The following is an 18,701-nucleotide window of genomic DNA, read 5'->3' on the forward strand; positions in this document are numbered from 1 at the left end:
CACACACACACACACACACACACACACACACACACACACACACACACTACACCATACCATTCTAGCTATTGGTTGTTGTTCAGTCGTTTCAGTCATGTCTGACTTTGTGACCCCATTTTGGGGTTTTCTTAGCAAAAATACTGGAGTGATTTACCATTTCCTTCTCCAGTTCATTTTATAGATGAAGAAACTGAGGCAATGAGGGTGTCAGTGACTTACCCCGGGTCACACAGTTAATAAGTATCTGAGGTCAGATTTGAACTCAGGAAGACAAGTCTTCCTGACTCCAGGCCCAGCACTCTATCCACTATGGTGCCATCTCACTGCCCCAATTCTAGCTATACTGGTCTATTTTTTTGTTCTTCCTACTCAACACTCCTTCTCAATGCCTTTGTACCTTTGCACAGGTTGTCTCATATCTGGAGCATCCCTCTACCTTTTAGAAACTGTAGCTTCATTCAAGGCTCAATGGAGGTGTCCATTTGTATTGTTGGAGGACAGGGAAGGGCACAGTGTGTGAAATCATGAAAAGACAAAGTGCGTCCTTAACGCTAGTCCATACTGTCCCAGTGGCCCTTTTCTACTTCCTATGGGCTTTGCTGATACTTTTGTACAAAAATAACTGGTCTTGCAGTCAGGAAACTTGAGTTCAAATCCTCCCTCTGACATTTACTTATGTGATTGTAGATAAATAATTTTACTCCTGAGCCTCAGTTTCCTACCTTGTAAAATGAGGATTATAATACTTGTTAATCTAAATCTCAGAGTTGTTGTGGGGAAAAGTGCTTTGCAAACAGTTTAAACCAGTTTAAAGGGTATCCTGGGTAAATGTGAATTATCATAATTTTATTATTATAATATTTATTACTAATTATTATTATAATTTTTATTACTACTTCTATTACTGCTGTTTTGCTCTCATCTCTCTGACAACTAATTCCACTGAGGTGTTAGCTGATATTGACCTAATTTGGAAGGAAGGAGGTGTTTGCATTTCCATAGGGCACAATGAAGACGAAAAACCTTTCAGACCTAAAGGAGTGAATCATTAATGGAGGAATTTCTGGCACTATAGCTCTTGGGTAAGCCCCTTCTTCCTGCTAGAATTTAGTACTCTCAACTGTAAAATGAGAGCAGTGAGTAGATCGATATACATGATTACCACAATACTGCGGTGTAGCTGCAATAAAGTGAAACACTGAATGGATTCAGAACTAGGAACACAGTGACTGTCGGTGACCTCAGAGGACCAAGGCTTCTTTCATCTTGGCAGGGGAGTAGTGGACAGTAGGTGTGGACAGAGGCATAAATTTTCAGCGGCGACCAAGTGTTGATTTATTAGGCCTCATCGTACTTATGTGTTATGAGGGAGGGCTCTATTGGGTGGTGGGATGGGGGAGGGTGCAGAGAACCATTGGGAAGTGACAGTGATTTTTTTTTTTACAAAGACCATCAACAGACATTTATAACACATTTTAAAAATAAAATTTGAAAATGGAAGAATGAGACTAGATGATCTGTAAGGGCCCTTTCGGCACCAGCACTTTATAAATCTGTAGAGCATCTTGGGAAATGCTGTTCAAGAGATTTATTCTTTTGGATCTTGTTGGCTTTGGTCCTCAAGAGGCTCCTATTATAATTTCAAGACCCCTGGAAAGGGTTAAGCAATGCCACTTGTAAAGTGGTTAATATTTGTCTCCTACATCCTACAGTCTTCCCCTTTCTGTGCCTTTCTCTTCAACAGTGATATATCTGTCCCTTCCCAAAGCACTCACTGTCCTCATGCTTTCTCCATTTGTCCCTCCTTTCTCCTCTCCTTCCCCCCTCCTCCCATCAGCATTGACGTCTGCTTTCGGGAAAGGGTTTAATACTTATCCCCACTAAGATATAAATAACTAATAGGGCTTAATGTGTGATTTCCCTCTTTTCCTCTCCCCATTTATTGCATTTCCCAGGAGACAAAATCTTAACCAAAGGAAAGAATATCTAACTGTGGAATTTCAAGTATCAGCAAGCTGAAAAGAAAGATGGGGTCAGGGGACCTTCCTGACATTCCTAAAGTCATGTTTTATGGGCATTTTCCAGGTCCTGACTCAGGTTCTTCAATGAATCCTTACACAGGATGGTTTCCAAGTCACTCACCATACTGTTTGTCCTTCTTTGGACACCAATCCTGCCCAGTTGGCAATGCCCCCAACCACCAGCCTATCCCTGGAGTCAAAAAAAAATCACCAAGGAGCCAATACCCCAAGCACTACCACTACCCTTGGCCATACCTCACTCTATTCCAGCCAAGCAGGCTTCGTCTGGGTTTGATTTGAGAGCCACCCAGCACCTGCTAGATTTCAAGGCTTTCGTGGAAGACAGGGACCATGCGGAATTTCCCAAATCCGCAGAGACCTGAGTCAGTGGGGAAAACGAGAGGAGGGAACAGGGGAGAGAAAGAGGTCATTCCAACCTTTTCCTGTACCCATGCGGCTGGTCCATGAGAATGAATTAATTGTCCACAGACAAAGGACATCTCCTCTTGGCAAAGGCAATAGCCCCTAATCAGAAGCAGCCCCCTCCTCCCTCCCAGACTGTTGAATCCAGATCTTCAGGGCTTTGATCTGAAGCCAGGCTGCCCTGCTCCAAATATACAAAAGTAATAAACAGGGAGGGGCAGTTGTTGAAGGAGGATTCCACAATGGGGACAGGGTGTTCCCCCTGGGAGCCTAGCTTTGTCAGAACTCCAAAAGAGAGTATTCATAAGGAACCTCCCACCCCACACTCACCCATGCTTCATGTCACTGGTTCAAAAGGATCTTTTCTATAAACTATTTGGATACTGTGGGTCAGGCATAAATTTGTAGTGGGAATATTCCCATAAATCCCTACCTTTACTTCCTCTCCCAATGGAGAACAAGAACAAAAGGGTTTGTGGGTCCAGTACCAGCACCAGTCTTGGGATCTTACGGGGGACCATTTCAGGCTTCTGCTGAGATGCAATGGGAGGTTGCTTAGATGAGGAAAGGTAGGAAACCGTATTTTTAAGTTAGCAACAATGGTGGAGCAAGAAGCAACACGGCCCAAATCTCTCCCACAACTACTCCAAGATCAAGGAAAATGACCAGATTTGGTCCCGATGAAAAAACAAACAGATCAATTAGTGTAACAGAAACATGCAGAAGCAAATCGACTAGTAGCCTAACGTTCAATAAATCCAAATACTAGTGAACACCATAATCTAGTATTTAATAAACCCAAAGATCTCAGCCACCAGGGTAAGGACTCACTATTTAACAAAAATCACTGGGAAAATTGGAAAGCATTTGGCAGAAACTAGATTTAGACCAGTACCTCATACCATATACCAAAATGAGCTCCAAATACATACAACGCATAAATATATGTGTGTGTCTGCATGTATGTATGTATATATGTATGTGTATATATGTATATTTGTGTGTATGTGTGTATATATTATATATAGTCACTATATACAAAAACACACATATATGTGTGTGTGTATATATATATATATGTATGTATATACATAGTCACACTATAAACAAGTTAGAGAAGCAAAAAAGAAATTACCTTCCTGATCTATGGCTAAGGGAAGAGTTCATGACCAAATAAAAATTAGAGAGGATAATGGAAGATTAAAGGGACAAATTTGATTACATAAAATTTAAAAGTTTTTGAACAAACAAAACCAATACAGTTAAAAGTAAAGGGAAACAGAAAACTAGAAAAAAATATTTGCAAGAAGTTTCTCTAATAAAATTCTCATACCTAATATAAATAAGGAACTGATTCAAATTTATAATAAGAATCATTCCCAATTTATATATCATCAAAGGATATGAAGAAGCAGTTTTCAAGTAAAAATCCAATCAATTAATAGCCGTAAGAAAAAGTGCTCTACATCACTAATAATTAGAGAAACACAAATTAAAGTAAATCTGAAGTTTCACCTCAAAAGATGACAAAATAAGAAAATGACAAATGCTGGAGAGACTTTGGGAAGATAGGCACATTAATGCATTGTTGGTGGAGCTGCAAACTTGTCCAGCCATTCTTGAAAGTAATTTGTAATTATGCCCCCGAAGTTACCAAACTGTGCATACCCTTGACCTAGAGATACTTCTATTAGGCCTATACCCCAAAGAGATCAAAGAAAGAAGAAAAAGACCCATATATACAAAAATATCCATAGGAAATTTTTTTTTGTGGTGGTAACTATTATGAAAGAGGTTTCAGAGAAGCCTGGGAAGATTTGTACAAACTGATACAGAGTGAAGTAAACAGAACTAGGAACACAATTTATACAATAACAATAACAGTGTAAAGACAAATTACTTGAAAAAGTTAAAGAACTTTAACCATTTCAGTGACCCACCATAATTACAGAGGAAGAATCCTACATGTCTCCTGACAGGCAGGTGATGGCCTCAGGATGCAGAATAAGACATACATTTTTTTTTAGGCAATTGGGGTTAAGTGACTTGCCCAGAGTCACACAGCTAGTGTCAAGTGTTTGGTCTGAGGTCAGATTTGACCTCAGGTCCTCCTGATTTCAGGATCAGTGATCTATCCACTGCTCCACCTAGCTGCCCCTGAGACATACATTTTTGGACATAGCCAATGTCGGAATTTGTTTTGCTTGAATGTGTGTGTACATACATACAGATATAAATTTTATATGTATATATGTATGAATATGTGTCTATATATACATATATGTATATGTGTATATGTGTGTATGTGTATGTGTGTATATTATATGTACACACACACACAAACACACACTTATGTTACTAGAATTTTGTTTGGTTTGGTTTTGGTTTGGGGTTAGAGGTAGATGGGAAACAAAATAAGTGCTTGTTGAAAAAATCAAACAACATAATAGTTGTTTGAAATAAATTAGCAACTCAACTAGACGGTAAGCAAGGTTGAGGGTAAAAAAGAGAACTATATCCATTCAGCTAGATAACACATAGTATAGTTACAGTGGAGAAAGAAGAGTAACAGACACCCAGACATTTATCGAGGGCAAATCTAAGAAGGGATCAGTGGCAAAATCCTTGACCTCAAATGTCTGTACACAGATGAACAAAGCATAAGCAACCAGCAGGATAAACTGGTAGTCCTAATGCAAGGAGGGAAATTTGGTTTCATAGTTATAGTGATACTTGGTAGTATGAGATTCAAAACTGGATTGGTGTTCTTTCTTCAAAATAAATAAGATAGTTTAAAAGGGGTGGGGATAGGGCAGCATTGTATATTAAGAGTAAATCTAGGAAACAAAGGGGAAAGCATTATGGAGAGTGTTTTGGTAAAGATCAATAAAAGCAAAAAAACAGAAGCATCAGAATATGCAACATACCACTGGGTCAGAAAGAGGATATAAATGAATTCAGGAAACAACACAAGCCTAAATTTGAGGCATAATATATGATTGATAGAGGCCTTCAATAATGTGGACTTTCCTTCTGCCTTAGTGATCATTTCATCTTTCCAAAGTTCAGAATCTACAAATGGAAATTCTACTCTAGATCTGTTTCTCACTAACAGGGAGAGAAATTATTAGAATGTTGTAGGGCAGGGACCACACCCTCATAAATTTGTGAAGGAGAAGGAGAGGAAGGCCAGGCATAGGATGACATGCACCCTGGATTTGTGGAGAGCAACTATCTGAGGGTTTACAAGACAAATAGGTAGGATACCACTAACTAAAATCTGACAAAAGAAGTCAGCCCAAGAGTGATGGGAAGCTCTTGAGAATAAAAAGCCAACAATCCCAATGGGGGGGTAAATTGACTGAAAAGACCTATGTGAAAGCACATGTGTGAAGATCCCTGGTCAGTACCCTCAGATGCCCATCCCCCAGAAGACCAATATACTGTGATTATGCTAGTAAACCCCAAGGAAAGCAATCATACCCCACCTACAATCCCCTGAGTCATTACTGGTCTGCCTGAGAGAAACTCTAGGTTCTGCTTGACAAGCTAGAACATTGGATTTTGAAATTTAATAGGGAGTTAGGTTATAGCAAAATTAATTTCACACATACAAGATAGGGGAGCTATAGCTAGAGAGCAATTTCTCCGACAGAAATCTGGGGGATTTAGTGACCCGTAAGTTTATAGTGTAATGTGGCACCCGTACAAGCTAATGGAATCTCTGAGCTGCACTAAGAAAGGCATAACTTCCAAGAAGGAGATAAGAATCTTGCTGTACTTTGCCCCGGTCAAGCTGCATTTGGAGTGAGTATCATGTTCAGTTCTGAGAACCACATTTTAGAAAGCGTAGCAACAAGCTGGAATATGTCCAAAGGACAGCCACCAGAATGGTATAGGGCCTTGAGTACTTGTTATTTGAAATTCCGTGTAAGTCACTAGAGGAGTTTAGACTAGAGACAGCTGTCTTCAAGTATTTAAAGACTTAGCATGTTCAAGAAGGATTCCATGAAGAAAAACCTTAATACAATCCCTGTTGCTATTTTGGGCAGGTTTGATTAGAAAAAAGGACTATAGTAGAGGTGGAATGTTTGCAAGAGTTATAAGAAAATTGAACAAAAATTATATTTCTATCAACCAAATTGTATTTTAAATATATGAGGAGGGTTCATTCCTTAAAGCATTCACGTATTCTCTTTATAAAGTCAAGAGCCCTTCTCAATGTGCATGTTTTTTAAATGAGGATTTTGGTATACAAATAACAAATCGGTTCTGTGATTCAATCACTATGGATGTTCCTTCCAATGAAACAATTCAAGACTAGTTCATGCCTGTTCATCTTGCATGACTCTTATCCACATCTTCCCACAAATTGGTCACAAGAAGTCCACCCCACATGCTGAAGGTCTGCCTCAATCTCTCTTAACAGAGCAAAAACACTGCTGGAGCCCATGGGCTGTCTACCTGTTATCAGTCAGTCTCTCTATATGGCCATCTCATCTTCCATTTCGATTTTATATTTCTTGGAGGATTGGTCTTCATTCTGGTCCTTCTTCATGGTTCCTTATTTGTTATATTTGCCCACCATGTTACTCTCCATTGTCATTGCAATGACAATAATTTTTCTTTTTTCAGAAACTACAGCATTCTGTGAATCACAGTTATACTATACCACTAGTAGATAATGATATTTTGAAATGGGCCTTTGCTTCTGGCAAAAAAAGTTTAGGATTATTAAAGGAGTTTTGCAATTTCCCAAAGGCAATTTAGCCCATTCTCCTCCTCCTGGTTAATCCTGGTCCTCAATTGTTGTCTAATTACACTGTCTGTACAAGATAGATACATTCTGATGGATGAGTTCTATAAATTGTTCACCTAAGTACATGTCAAACTTTGAACAAGTCATTCTTCATCCACCTGGTAGATAGTTAAACCAAACTCTCTTGAGTGGTTGAGGATCTCTCAAAGTCTATGCAGTGTTTCAGGGCTGGATGCAACCAGTATAATGTGCTATGCAAACAGGGGCTTCTGTAGGGAAAACATCTTCAACCTGGACTTGATCCACTCAATGGCAATATGAACACCTTTGGGGATCATACATCCCCTCTTTTTGTGCCTCTCTTACTGTTAATGATCTTTCAAGAATTCTTGCGTTATTTGATGGATGGATAGAAGACACATTGTTGGAAAATATCTTTATGCTTTATGGAATCAAATGCATTTTTATAATAAACAACGGGATCTTGTATTCTCTGCATCTTTCCTTGAGTTATATGAAAGTAGAGATGTGGTCTGCTGTGGAATATTACTTACAAAAGCCTGTTCATTGCCTGCTAATACTCTTACTGAAAATGACTTTACTACATATGTAGTTTATTCCCATAAATATTTTTATAAAGATGAGAAAGTAGGCATGTAGATCAGTAGCTGGTACTTTCAGTTGCCATTTTAAAATTTTGGTACTGATAAGATTCAAGATTTTTCCCATATCTTTTCCTCCTTCTGATACCTTGTAAATCCATCCTTCAACACCCACACTTGTGTACTATCAGCACAGACCTTTTCTATGTACACTAGATTAATGCAGCTATTTGTACCACCTTTGTTCACTTTAATGCTATTTCTATGTCTTCCATGAGCACATCTGGCACCATGATGTTAGAGACCAAGTATGGCCTCTCTACATTTCTTAATGGTTAAAAAAAAAAAATTATAAAAATCTTTTCTTTTTTTCCATTCACTGACTTCCTTTCATTTTCATTCTCAAATGCCCATGGAATTACTTTCTTAGGTGTCTTGCTAAGATTTCTTTAACTTGCTCTTATTCTGCATTGATGCTTGCTATTTTATTAGGTGCTACTGGTCACAATTTTCCATTATCCTCTTCAGTAAAATATTTATAAGCAAATTTACATTTTAAAGTGATGTTGTCCTTGACTACCATGTCTCTCCAGTTGGTAAATCAAGTAAATGTTTGCATTAGCACTTGGATGTCTGAATATATAGAGTACTGTGCCTGAAGTCAGGAAGACCTGAGTTCAAATACTCTGTCATACATTTATTAGCCATGTGACCCTAGGCAAGTCATTTAACATCTCTCTTGGCCTCAGTTTCCTTATCTGAAAAATAAGGGGTTTGTACTTGATGACAATTTAAAAGTCCCTTATAGCTCTCAATCTGTCATTTTAAATAAAACCAGAACATCTAAAGAAGATACAGATGAATGGAAGGATGGCTCTTCAGTTCTCTTTTTGAAAGGTGAATAAAGAAGTTGTTAGAGTTGATTTGATATAAGCAAAAATACCATATTGTGGGGCATTTGATCATCTTGCTTTGCAGGGTTCATGATGAGCATAAGCAGACCATTCATTCATTTGACAAAAATTGGCTAAACCCTATTACGTACAAGGCACCCTTCTAGGAACTGGTCGTACAAAGACAGAAATAGTACTACCCTTGCCACTAAGAACTTAAAAGTTGGATAGGTGAGTTTGCAATCCAATACACGAAGATAATTACAGCTTATGTATCAACTTGGAGTCAGGAAGACCTCTGTTTAAATCCTGCCTCAGGCACTTCTTCACTGTGTGACCCTCAAGTCTCTCCCCATTCCCATCCATCCTCCACTCAGCCACCAGTGATTTCCTAAAGCACAGGTTTGAGATGTCACCCACCTATTCAATAAACCAATGGTTCTTTATTGCCTCCAGGATCAAATACAGAATGTTCTGTTTAGTATTTAATGCCCTTCATAACCTAGCCCCATCCTGTCTTTCTAGTTCGCTTCTACCTTACTCTCCAGCACATAGTCTTCCATTCAGTGACTCTGAATTCTTAGGTGTTCCACTTCCAAGAAGAAGACACTCCATCTCTCAGCTCCAGATATCTTCTCTGTCTATGTCCATTCCTGGAATGCTTTCCCTCCTCAGCTCAGTTTCCCCAGCTTCCTATAAGTCCCCACTAAAATCCCATCTTTGACAGGAAGCCTTTCCTTTCTAATACCTTCCCTCTATTAATTATTTCCTATTTATCCTGTATATAGCTACTTGTGTGTGGGGGGGGGGGGGTTGTATGTTGTCTTTCCCATTAGATTTTGGGCTCTTTAAAGACAGGAACTATCTTCTGTCTCCTTTAGTATCCCCAGCACTTAGCATAATGCTGTGCACTTAGTAGGTGCTTAATAAATGTTTATTGATTCATTGACCCTGAAAAAGTCACTTAGTATCTTAGTTTCTTCACTGGCAAAATGAGGGGGTTGGATTTTATCGCTTCTAAGGTTCCTTTGAATTCTAAATCTCTGATCCCTTGATCTATTATAGAATGTTAAAAAAAAAAGAAGTGTAATATCATAGGATAGTGTAGTGTTGTAGAATATGAAATTAAGCATTTGACAAGGTCCTCTAACCAAGGGTCCCAAACTCATAGCCTTAAGTCAATGGGCCCATTTCTATTTGATTCTGAGGTTATTTCTCCAAACTGAGGCAACATACAAGATGATACTCAAGGCAAAGCAAATAACTGCAGAACTGCATGATGGGCCAAGCATTACTAAGTAGCAATGAGAATAAAACAAAGACAAGTGGATTTGCAGGTTTAATGTGCATCAACAGCGTAACAAGGCAGCCATGATGGAGACTTGGGCTACAGTGACAGAGATATAGTGTCCAGAACAAAAGGATGATAGTCTCAACGTAATCTACCCCAGTCAGTCCTCTTCTGAACCATCATGGTCAGTTCTGAATCACGTAAGCTTTAGGGAAGACATTGACAAATTTCACTGATCTACTCCTCTAAAGTCTCATAACGGTATAGGGCTAGGCCTAGGTTTTAAAAGACCATTATAGAAAAGGACTAGCTCTTTGAGGGCAGCCAGGTGACACCATAGTACATACAGTTCCAGGCCTGGAGTCAAGAAGACTCATCTTCCTGGGTTCAAATCTGGCCTCAGACACTTATTAGCTGTGTGACCCTGGGTACTTGCCCACTTAACCCGCTTTGCCTCAGTTTCTTCATCTGTAAAGTGAGCCAGAGAAAGAACTGGCAAACCACTCCAGAATCTTTGCCAAGAAAACTCCAAATGAGGTCACAAAGGGTCAGACATGACTGAAAAAATGACTGAAAAACAACAAAGCATATATGGGACAAGTTTGGCCAGAAAACTCATATAATCTTGGGGCAACTCATACCTCCTTTGTTGCAGAGCTTCTGATGTCCTCTGATGATGCCACACTTTGACTCTCTGCTATTAATCTCTGCCCTCTCTTGGGCACCTCTGTTGAGCTATCTACACTGGGTTGCCATCTCGGCTTGATGCAGCCTTTTCTTGAAGACCTGAAGGGGAAGTCAAATAAGACAATAAATGTAAAAATTGCTTAACACAGTGCCTAGTGCACAGCAGGTTTTATATACATATATATATATATAGATAGATAGATAGATAGATAAATATACATATATATTTACATACATATACATATATACACATACATACACATAAATGCATGCATGTGTATATATGTATATACATGTATGTGTACATATTTATTTATTTTTAATACTCTAGAATCATAGAAAGTTGGAGCTTGAAGAGATTTTAGGAAGGATATTAATAAGTGTAACTCCAGTCCCAAAGCCAATTGGTATGTGACTCTTTCCTACCTGGCCTGCCAAGTCTGTCCTACTCCTTAAGTAGGATTGGGGCATTGATTTCCACCAATAAAGAATGAATCCCATACCAATGAGCTTTGGGATTGGGGTGACATTCACTTTCCTCATCTGTAAAACAGAGTTAATAAAGCTTCCGCCCTCCATCTGAAAGGGTCGTGAGGACCTCTATAATTTTTCCTATTGTTATTGTATGATTTTAGAAATGGCATTAGGCTAGCTGACACTAATTAAGAATGTTTCTTCTTGTTAACCTCACCACTAGCCTGAAACCCCGGGGGTGAGGGAAGTGGTGGTGCCTAGATTCCAAATCCCAGGAAAGAGCAGGCAAAAAGCTCCAGAACTCACCAAGTCAATGGAACCTCAGCAGGTATGGAATACTGCCTCCTCATTTTACATATGAGGAAACTGAGGCCCAAAGATGAGAAATACTTTGTTCAAAGTCATAGGACTAGTGCTCTTCCCACAGATTCAACTCAGAAATGCTTCATCTTCATTTGTGCTTGCTTTCCTTCAGCATTATCTCCAGTTTGTTAAATTTCTCCTCTAGACTATGTCCAAATAGTTAATTCTCAAGTAAACAAATACTTGAATGCAATGAAAGAGTTTATATTTAAAAGAACCCCAATTAAAAGATAATATTCTTCTTGTAATGTTAATCATCACACCCCTCCCTCTATTGAACTGTTTCATAAATTTGGGTTTTCATGAGTGAGTTTTCTTTTGACAATGATTATTATAATATTTCCTGAGCAAAATTTGTAAACCAATGGAAAATTTCCCCTTGGCCTCATTGTTAAATAAAACTAGGCAACTGATCATGGAAAATTAGGAGAAAGCCCAGTCGTTTCAAGATCTTGTTTGCCCAAACTAAATAATTCCCAGTTTCTAAGAGAAGCCAAGCAACTGTTACCCCAGAAGGAAAAAATCAGGACCTGGCTTTTCAGGTCCATTTCATAACTAATGACCATTGGCCAGGACAAGCTTCCAGAACTTGGCATCTGGGTTCCCAAGATTTTAACTCTCCTTCAGGTTTTTTCCTTTGGTTTTGCTTCTGCTTTATTGGTAGCCCAGATCCTAACTACATTTAGCTCCTACGAGGCTGCTGTGGTATGCATCACTGGAAGGGGTATGATATAATAGGAAGGGCACTGGATTTGGAGTCAGATTATAACTCAGTCATTTCAGTCCTGTCCAAATCTTTGTGACCCCATTTGGGGTTTTTTTGGCCGAGATACTGGAATGGTTTGCCTTTTCCCTCTCCAGCTTATTTGGCAGATGAGGAAACTGAGGCAAACAGGGTTAAGTGACTTCCCCAAGGTCACACAGCCAATAAGTGTTTGAGGCCAGATTTGAACTCACAAAGATGGGTCTTCCTGATTCCAGGCCTGGCAGTCTAAAGCAAAGGATCTGGGTTCAAATCTAGGTTCTTTTACTTATTATCTATGGGACCCTGAACAAATCATTTGAACTCTCTGGGTCTCAGTTTTGCCATGTTTTGCCTTGATGAAGCCTTGAACTAGAAAGGAGTCTGGGTAAATGCAGAGAAAGGGACTAATGTGAGAAATGTTTTGGAGGTGAAATCAATAAGACTTGGCAAACCAATTTGATAAGTGGAGTGAGAGAGACTGAGTGGAGGAAGATTCCAAGGTTGCAAGCCCTTGAGGGAAATAAGGAAATTTGAAAGAAATACAGGTGGGATTGGGGTAGATAAGAAGTTCCATTTTAAACATGATGCAGCAACAGTAGGAAGATTCTTCCTCCTCCACCACCTTTTCACCCTCTCTACCTTTCCCCTTCCTTTAGTGAGTTCAGCGATACAAGGGTCCCCAGTGGATGGGGCCAACAGGCAGTTAGTTCCCTCCTCCAATTATCAGATACACATTTATCTGTGGACTTTGTATCCTCACCCCCCCCCCCAAGCATAACATGCATTCCTTTAGGGCATTTTGGCTTTGTACACCCCCAATCTCCCCTCCCCCTTCTCCCACCCACCCACCCCACACTTCCCCATCCCCTTCTCCCCAACACCTAGCATAGCACTTTATACTTAGCAGGCACTTAATGGCTTTATTGGAGCACAATGATATGAGGGCTGAAATAATAATAATTCCTGCTGGAGTTGTATTTTTTCAGTTTATAAAATACTTTCTTCAAAACAACCCTCTGAATTGTCATTATAGATCATAGATTGGATATATGGTTTGAGGGTTGAAAGCTATTGTCAGAAATAGGGAAGTTTGAAAGAACTGTGATTTGGGGTGCTAGAAGAGATCTCAGAGGTGATGGAGTCCAGCTTCCTTGTCCCCCTCATTTTACACATGAGAAAAGTGAGACCCAAATAGTTTAGATGACTTGCCCCATTGTCACACAGGTAGGTAGAGAATAGAGGAAGACTATCATTATTCCCATTGTACAAACGAGAAGATTAAGACTTGGAGAAAGAATTTATTTTAGTACCATGTTCTCTCTAGATTGTAAAGTTAAAAGTTATCTTTGTATTTCAACTATCTGGGAAGCCTATGAGTACTCTTTAATGAATGGGATTCCTTTTCAATGCAAAGCATGAAACAGTCTAAATTGAAGCCAGCAGGTGTCCTTGTGACCTTCTGTTATAGGTCCTGGTTTTTTAAAACAACTTCTGGAGGAAAAAAAAAAAACATCAATAATTTAAAAACCAGAAAGATACTCCTTCCCAAGGCAAAACAAAGTTTACAGGCAGCATCAATTTAAATCATAGTCTGTGGCATCACACACATAAACACACACACACACACACACACACACACACACACACACACACAGAGCAAGCATCATCATTCGAAAATTGGAACAACAACCAACAGCTTGGCCCAAGGTTACTCAGTTAGCAACAACGACAGATCAATGCCTTCCCCGCTTGCAGGAGCTTTTATGTTCCATTAGCAGTCCCAATATCAAGCTCCATTGAAGTCCACAATCATGTTTTCCTCTCTCCATCCATACCCTCCACCTCCAGCTCCTGGTTCAATTCAACAAACACGAATTCGTCCCTGCTCTAAGCAGCTTCTGGAGCAAAAAAGAAAGAAATGTAACTTCCAAGGGACTTTTACACCCGAGTCAATAGTTGCTCAGATTTTCTATCCTCCATTAAGATTTCAGGATCCTTGAGCTAAATAAATGCGGTAAAACTGAGGTCACATAATGTACTGAGCATCCTCCTATCCTGCCCTCACTCCTGCAAGCAGTTGAACTATAAAGTTGTTTGCCACTTAGCAGGGCATAGTCCTGTAGTTCACTTCTGTGTTTAACAGGGATTACTCAGGCCGCTCATTGAGGGCCAGGTCTGTTAAATTTTATACCACTGCCACCACCACCAATACCCCAGTGTGGGGGATTCTCCCTTCTGTGCCATTAGCTCAAAGCCCTTCCCATGGTGTTCCTCCCATTCTAGGGGACCTGTAACTAACACTCCAATTCCACTTAACATCAGATTTGGTTTTAGAAAGGAATGTTTACTTTAAAAATATACAAAGATCAAGCAAACATCTCATAAGCGTAATCCTACACACACAGTCTCTCAGTTCAGGGGATAGTGAGGAAGGATTAGGTTCACAGTTCAGTTTAGTTCTCCATAGCATTAGTCCTATCAAATTCCAATCCCAAACTCTGCTGAGTAAGTATCCCTGAACCCTTGGTCCCCAGGACTTTGCTGCTGGGATGGGTATAATACCTGGCTTAGATTCCTGGACTCCTAGATCCCCATGACTAGAGCTCCCATGTAGGAGACTCCATTGCTTACACCTAGAACTGACATGGACAAAAAGGGAAGAGTCAAAACCTCAAGTTCTTTGCTCTGAGCCACATTCTCTAAGAATGAGTGGAGGAAACTCAGTCCTCAGGCCCTCTTACTTACCATAGTATGAATGAAAAAATCTTTCAACCTCACATGGAAATGCAGAAAAAAGCCTCACTGTCTTGTCAGGCAGTTTTAAAGGTGCAAACAGTTCTGGCTAAGTTCTGTCTACACAAGCCAATGGGAAAACCCCATGGTAGGCCAATGCAGAATATCCATGCATACGCCAATTCTCCTGTATCACTGAAGCAGGTCCCTCAGCATCTTCAATGTGGGTGCCACCATCTTAGGAGGTCTAGGCATGTGACAAGCCCCCATTACATGTGTCTTTGGGGAAGATTCTTCATAGGGTTATAAATCTAGAGCTGGAAGAGACCTTAAAGCTCAACCAATCCAACCCCTTCATTTTATATATGAGGAAACTGAGGCCCAAGAAGGCCTCATTTAATGACTTGCCCTTGTCACATAGGAAATAAGTGGCAGGAGCTGAGATTTAAGCTCAAGTCCTGTGACTCAAAGTTCAGTGATCAATCACTTTTCAGGGCTCTCTCCAAACACATGCCAATTTTGCCTCTTCCAGTCTTTCCAGGCATGTGGGAATGGCTTGTGTGAATATACAGCGGAAAAAAGATGGAATATTGAGTTCAGGGAATAGTTACTAGACCAGTTTGGCAAGAATGTAGAATATGTGAACAAGATTAATATCAAATAAAGTTGGAAAGCTAAGTTGGAGGCATATTGTAGAGGACCTTAGGATCCAAGCTGAAAGTTTGTATTTTAGAGGTGATAGAGAGCCACTGAAGGATTATAGAATCATAGATTTAGAGCCACTAGGGACCTAAGAGGCCTTTGAGTTCAACCCTTCAAATCATAATATGGTTAGATCAGTGCCTTAGGAAGATTATTTTGGTATATTACTATTACAGTAATACTAATTTAGTAAAATACTAATATGGTAATACTAATTGGTATATATTACTATTATAGTAATACTAATATATTACTATATTACTATTATTAGGTATCTATGTAGAGCAGTGATGTCAAATGAAATAGAAATGGGGGCCACTAAACACACCTATGGATCCCTCAAGTTTTCATACTGACTTAGAAAACCACATATTAACATAATCTATATTCTATTGTATTTTTACATATTTTGTTAAAATTTCCCAATCACATTTTTTTGGCACTGAGGAGAGTTGCAGGCAGCAATGATGCCTGTTTGACACCTCTGATGTAGAAGGTAGATTTTAAAAGATAGAGACTGGAAGCAGAGAAGCCAATTTGAAAGGGTTTCATTACAGTGTACTTTCATATCTTTCCTATTAGATTATAAGCTCCTTGAGGGCAGGACCGGAGTCTGATAACAAGGAATTAAAACTAGCAGATGCTTTATAAATGCTTGTTGATTGTATGGATGACTAAATGGGGAAACATTTGGGTAGGGATCTATACCTATGGGGACACTATGTCCTGGATCATAAAGGATGGCCCCAATTTCAAATATTGAAAGTGAGATTCTCTAAGACCTGCTCTATTCCACCATGTTCCTTTCATCTGGTAACTAAAATCTGGAACATGCCTGGCCCCTTCCCGGCACACTCAGTGAGGAAAAGCTCACTTCTTCTGGTATAAATCTAAAGAACAGGAATAGGAAGACGCCTCAGAAACATGTTATCAGATTACTCTTCAGTGGAGTCAGCAGACAGAATAAATGGCATCGTAGCCAGCCCTAACGGGCCCTTAGTTTCTCCCCCTTACCCATATATGAAGATAAAGCAGACAGTGGACCTTGACCAGAAGACTTTCATCCTCCCTGTATACCTGGATGTGTGAGAATCTATTCTGGTATCAAAACTAGCAATGCCAACAATCAGGCACATGAAACTCGAACTAAAGGACCAATGGGAAAGGGAGCCAAGGTGAATAGGCATACCCCAGAGCCACAACTCTGAATAATGCTGATGCCTGACAAAATCACAATTTGTGGATCAGGTAATAGTCTTGGCACCCCAATGATGGAGGCTTCAACTGATTACATAATCTCCAGTGAAATTTGCTTCTTTGGCAGCCTTTAGACTATGGCCAATAATTAATTATTTGAGAGGAAAAATAGTGAATGAAAGTGACAGCAAATTGGATGTCATGGAAAGCCAGCTCTAAATCCTATAATCCTTCTGTGTCCCTAATGCTGTGACTAGTCTTTGTTTGGCCTCCAGTCTACTCTGATTTGTACCTCTCCTATCAGTCAGTCAACAAACATTTGTTAAGCATTTACTCTGTGCCTGATATTTATCTAAGTTTTGGGGATAGGATACAAAGAAAGGCAAAAACTTGACTCCCTTTTCCTTAAGAAACTTACGTGCCAAAGGAGAAGACAACATGCAAAAAAATTATGTATATTCAAGCTCAGAGGGGAGACACTATTGATAATCGTTAACATTTGTATAGCACTATAAGAATTGTAATACACTTTACAAATATTACTTCATTTGATTTTGATCTTTTCAACTACCCTGAATCATACCCTTACCTGCAGGTACTCTGCCCAAAGGAATATAAATTTTTATCACTGAAACCTAGTAAGATATCTTGGGATTTCAACGGGCTAGATTTCTTTTTAAAGACCATGCTTAAACCCAATGCACTCTGGCTCTCATTGATTGGCCAACAATAGGGCCCAGCCCAAGCCTCATTTGGTCACAGTTTGGGCTCCAAAGGTTCAGAGTAACTGTAAATAGCAATTGTTTCTGTTTTGGCCAGAAACCCTGAAGGTCTTCTTCTCCCAGATTGATTTTTTTTTTTACTAGGTCAAAGTAGCCAGTAAACTGGGGTGAACAGAATGCCTGGGACCTGGCCCATGTGGCCAAGAGAGAATGGAGTCTAAATAGGATTAAGGGTGGGAAGTGGCCAGGAACCATCTGGAGGTAGATTGGGCATAGGCCAGTTGATAGGATTATAGCCTCAGGCTAATGCCAGAGATTTGGCCATGTGGGAAAGTCTGGGGTTTTCCTTTTTGGGGTCCAGATCCCATCCCCATCATTCCCCCCCTCAAACAAATGGAACCCAAATTCTTTTGGGGTAAGGGGTAAAGGTCTTGGCTTCTGAAACTGCTTCCCACCAGCAAGGGGCATAGACCTGTCCCTGCCTCAAGGGGGTCCCAAAGAGGAGGTTGACTAGAACCAAGCAGAGGCTGCATCCAGGGGATGATGGGAGGACATTGGCTGGTACCTGCTGTTTGCTACCAACTATAGGTGAATGGCCTGTAGTCTGGAAGACACAAATCCAGCAGAAAAGACTGCAGGGTCTAAATATTTCAGGATAAAAGCTCTGTTTGGATTCAGATAATTCAGTTTTCCAACCATGCAGCATCAAATCCACCTCAAAGCCAGACTCAGGAATAGCCAGGTGGGTAACATTCCTTTTCAAATGAACATAATGGAGAAACTGAGCCAGGAGGATCCCATCTTAGACTGAGGTTAAAATTGTCCTCTCAGCTTTTCCCCATGCTGACTTCCCACCAGCATCACATTCTCTCTGAGTAGCCTGCAGCATTTGTCTCAGAGATGGTGGATTATTGATTATTGATGGATTATGATCCATCAGACAACTCAAAATAAAATCCTATGAACTTTTACCTCAAATAGCAAGTTTCACTAATCATAGTTTAGAAAAAACTTTTCCAGGATTTACATCTCAAATTTAAATTTGTCTTGGTGTAAAAAACCAATTGTTAGGGATTATTTCTAGGAGGC

Source organism: Vombatus ursinus, unplaced genomic scaffold (genome assembly GCF_900497805.2).
Source record: "Vombatus ursinus unplaced genomic scaffold, bare-nosed wombat genome assembly UNPS02014782.1, whole genome shotgun sequence".
In the NCBI taxonomy this organism is placed as follows: domain Eukaryota; kingdom Metazoa; phylum Chordata; class Mammalia; order Diprotodontia; family Vombatidae; genus Vombatus; species Vombatus ursinus.